Here is a 4,084-nt window from a genome sequence, read left to right as displayed (position 1 = left end):
CTTCCGGCGCTAGGCCAGGCATCCGAGGGTTAGGCCTCAGGAAATTCTTCCGGCGCTAGGCCAGGCATCCGAGGGTTAGGCCTCAGGAAATTCTTCCGGCGCTAGGCCAGGCATCCGAGGGTTAGGCCTCAGGAAATTCTTCCGGCGCTAGGCCAGGCATCCGAGGATTAGGCCTCAGGAAATTCTTCCGGCGCTAGGCCAGGCATCCGAGGGTTAGGCCTCAGGAAACTCTTCCGGCGCTAGGCCAGGCATCCGAGGGTTAGGCCTCAGGAAACTCTTCCGGCGCTAGGCCAGGCATCCGAGGGTTAGGCCTCAGGAAATTCTTCCGGCACTAGGCCAGGCATCCGAGGGTTAGGCCTCAGGAAATTCTTCCGGCACTAGGCTAGGCATCCGAGGGTTAGGCCTCAGAAAATTCTTCCGGTGCTAGGCCAGGCATCCGAGGGTTAGGCCTCAGGAAATTCCGCTCATTGGTCGGCCAAGGCTGGCGCAAGCCGAGGCGACCGGTCGGGGCTTCAGGCTAGTCTGCTCCCGGGATGATCATCGGGTTAGCCTGGCATCCGAGGACTGAGCCTCGGAAAATTCCGCTCGTTGGTCGGCCAAGGTTGGCGCAAGCCGAGGCGACCGGTCGGGGCTTCAGGCTAGTCTGCTCCCGGGATGATCATCGGGATAGCCTGGCATCCGAGGGCCGAGCCTCGGGGAATTCCGCTCGTTGGTCGGCCAAGGCTGGCGCAAGCCGAGGCGACCGGTCGGGGCTTTAGGCTAGTCTGCTCCCGGGATGATCATCGGGTTAGCCTGGCATCCGAAGGCCGAGCTTCGGGGAATTCCGCTCGTTGGTCGGCCAAGGCTGGCGCAAGCCGAGGCGACCGGTCGGGGCTTCAGGCTAGTCTGCTCCCGGGATGATCATCGGGTTAGCCTGGCATCCGAGGGCCGAGCCTCGGGGAATTCCGCTCGTTGGTCGGCCAAGGCTGGCGCAAGCCGAGGCGACCGGTCGGGGCTTCAGGCTAGTCTGCTCCCGGGATGATCATCGGGTTAGCCTGGCATCCGAGGGCCGAGCCTCGGAGAATTCCGCTCGTTGGTCGGCCAAGGCTGGCGCAAGCCGAGGCGACCGGTCGGGGCTTCAGGCTAGTCTGCTCTCGGGATGATCATCGGGTTAGCCTGGCATCCGAGGGCCGAGCCTCGGGGAATTCCGCTCGTTGGTCGGCCAAGGCTGGCGCAAACCGAGGCGACCGGTCGGGGCTTCAGGCTAGTCTGCTCCCGGGATGATCATCGGGTTAGCCTGGCATCCGAGGGCCGAGCCTCGGGAAATTCCGCTCGTTGGTCGGCCAAGGCTGGCGCAAGCCGAGGCGACCGGTCGGGGCTTCAGGCTAGTCTGCTCCCGGGATGATCATCGGGTTAGCCTGGCATCCGAGGGCCGAGCCTCGGGGAATTCCGCTCGTTGGTCGGCCAAGGCTGGCGCAAGCCGAGGCGACCGGTCGGGGCTTCAGGCTAGTCTGCTCCCGAGATGATCATCGGGTTAGCCTGGCATTCGAGGGCCGAGCCTCGGGGAATTCCGCTCGTTGGTCGGCTAAGGCTGGCGCAAGCCGATGCGACCGGTCGGGGCTTCAGGCTAGTCTGCTCCCGGGATGATCATCGGGTTAGCCTGGCATCCGAGGGCCGAGCCTCGGAGAATTCCGCTCGTTGGTCGGCCAAGGCTGGCGCAAGCCGAGGCGACCGGTCGGGGCTTCAGGCTAGTCTGCTCCCGGGATGATCATCGGGTTAGCCTGGCATCCGAGGGCCGAGCCTCGGAGAATTCCGCTCGTTGGTCGGCCAAGGCTGGCGCAAGCCGAGGCGACCGGTCGGGGCTTCAGGCTAGTCTGCTCCCGGGATGATCATCGGGTTAGCCTGGCATCCGAGGACTGAGCCTCGGGGAATTCCGCTCGTTGGTCACGCGCCTATCACTTGCCGCTCGACGGGGTTTCTCCGTGGCCAGCTGCGATCGTATTTCTCCTCCTCTCGACACGTCGCCTGGGGAACACCAGAAGGCTATTAAATGCTAATTGAGGCATTACCTGGAAAATCGGATCGGCCAGTTGCTGCTTGCGAGGAGTGCCAGTTAAGCGGCCGCGATACGCGCGTTCTTCGAGGCGGATGCGGCCTGGGCGCGTGCGGAGATACGTGTGCCGTGGGATACACGCCGCCCGGAGTGTCCTGCATGAAGAATGCAATTAAGAAGAACGACGCTTAGGAGGTCGTGGGAGGATACGCCTCGAGAGCCGGAACGGCTCCGGATTCGATGCGCCCGCATTTATTGGAGCCACCCGCATCGGAACGACCGGAGGGCCACAGTTTGGCTATAAATATAAGTGCAGGTGCGGTGGAGCCTGCCAAGCCGGAGCTGTTCAGGTTGCCATGGATCGTGGACCTCCTCTCCGGTGCGTGGCTGGGAAGCCCCTGCCGGAAGAACGGGAGGTGCGCCCCTCGCGACTTCCACCAACTAGCCGTTTCATCTGGGATCAACGGGGAGATTCTCCCCGGTGGAACTCCGCTCTGGGCGTTTCATCCGGGATCACATCCCCCCTCTTTTCCGTCCCACCTCCCGATTGAGCTCTGCGCCAGACGCTTCATCCGGGATCGCGCCTCCTCGCGCTCTTCTCCCTTGTATTCCTTCCCTCCCCTTCTCTTGGGGAGGGCCGGAATATCCTTTGGAGGTGGCGTTCCTCTAGGAGCAGTGTGAACTCCTCCTTCGTCCACTTCTTCTTCGTCCGCGCCGGCTCTTCGTCTTTTGCGTGAGGCGTCGATGGCGCCTTCGGGGAGAAGCACCCACGCCCGGTGGGATTGCAGCTGCTTCGGGTGGAGGGTTCGGGATCCCGGATCTTCAACTCTACGGAGTCCCCACCTCTTCCTTACTTTCTTTACTCCCCAATCCCCCTCTGGGAATTCTTTGTAATCACACGAACACGCCATTGCGACCAGGAATTATTGAAATGAAAAGGACTATACATTTTTTGAACTGTCTTTCTGGCTTTGTCTTTCTACTGGTAATACACCCGTAGGTTAGCGGAATTCCAGCTCCTTGGAATTTCTCGACCATCTAGGGCCTCCAACTGGTAGGAGCCAGGTCGGTTTACCCAGCGAACCCTATACGGGCCTTCCCAATTTGGCGCCAGCTTCCCACCTTCCGCGGGTTGAGATGCTTTGGCTCGCCTTAGCACCAGATCTCCGATTCTGAAAAGTTTTGGTCGGACCTTGGAGTTATAATATCGGGCCACCCTCCGCTGATACATCGCCATCCGAACCTGCGCCATTTCCCTCGCTTCTTCCAAGAGGTCCAAGTTTCCTCGGAGTTGCTCCGAATTGGCCTCGGGTCGGTGTGTAGCCACCCGGGGCGAGGGGAGTCCGAGCTCCACGGGGACAACCGCTTCCGTGCCATAGGTTAGGCTGAAAGGCGTCTCCCCGGTAGGGGTCCGATGCGTGGTCCGATACGCCCAAAGGACGTTCTCGAGTTCTTCGACCCAAGCTTGCCCCGTCCGACCGATTCGCGCCTTAATTCCTTGGAGGATTGTCCGGTTTGTCACCTCGGCCTCACCGTTGGTTTGGGGATGCGACACAGATGTGAACCGATGCTCGATCCCGAATTCCTCGCAGAAGTCACGAAAATGCTTGTTGTCGAACTGTCGACCATTATCCGAGATGAGGACCCGGGGTACCCCAAATCGGACAATGATGTTTTTCTTCACGAACTTCCGGACTTGCGCCTCCGTGATAGTGGCCAGCGGCTCTGCCTCCACCCACTTGGTGAAGTAGTCGATTGCAACAATCAAGAATTTTCGCTGGGCGGAAGCGACGGGGAATGGTCCGAGGATATCCATTCCCCACTGTGCGAAGGGCCAGGGTGCGGTGATTGGTGCCAAGGGGACAGAAGGGGCTCTCTGGACGTTGGCGTGGCGCTGGCAGGCGTCGCATTTCCGTACGTGATCCTTTGAGTCCTCCAACAAGGTAGGCCAATAATAGCCTTGCCTCATGATCTTGTGCGCCAAGGACCTAGCCCCCGAGTGCGATCCGCAGACGCCCTCATGGACTTCGCCGAGGACGTAGGCCGCCTCCG

This window comes from Phoenix dactylifera, chromosome 14 (assembly GCF_051530095.1).
Source record: "Phoenix dactylifera cultivar Ajwa chromosome 14, Ajwa_hap1_PhDact_Kaust_v1.1, whole genome shotgun sequence".
NCBI lineage: Eukaryota > Viridiplantae > Streptophyta > Magnoliopsida > Arecales > Arecaceae > Phoenix > Phoenix dactylifera.
The sequence above is the reverse complement of the archived record's forward strand: the minus strand, read 5'-3'. Positions refer to the sequence as shown.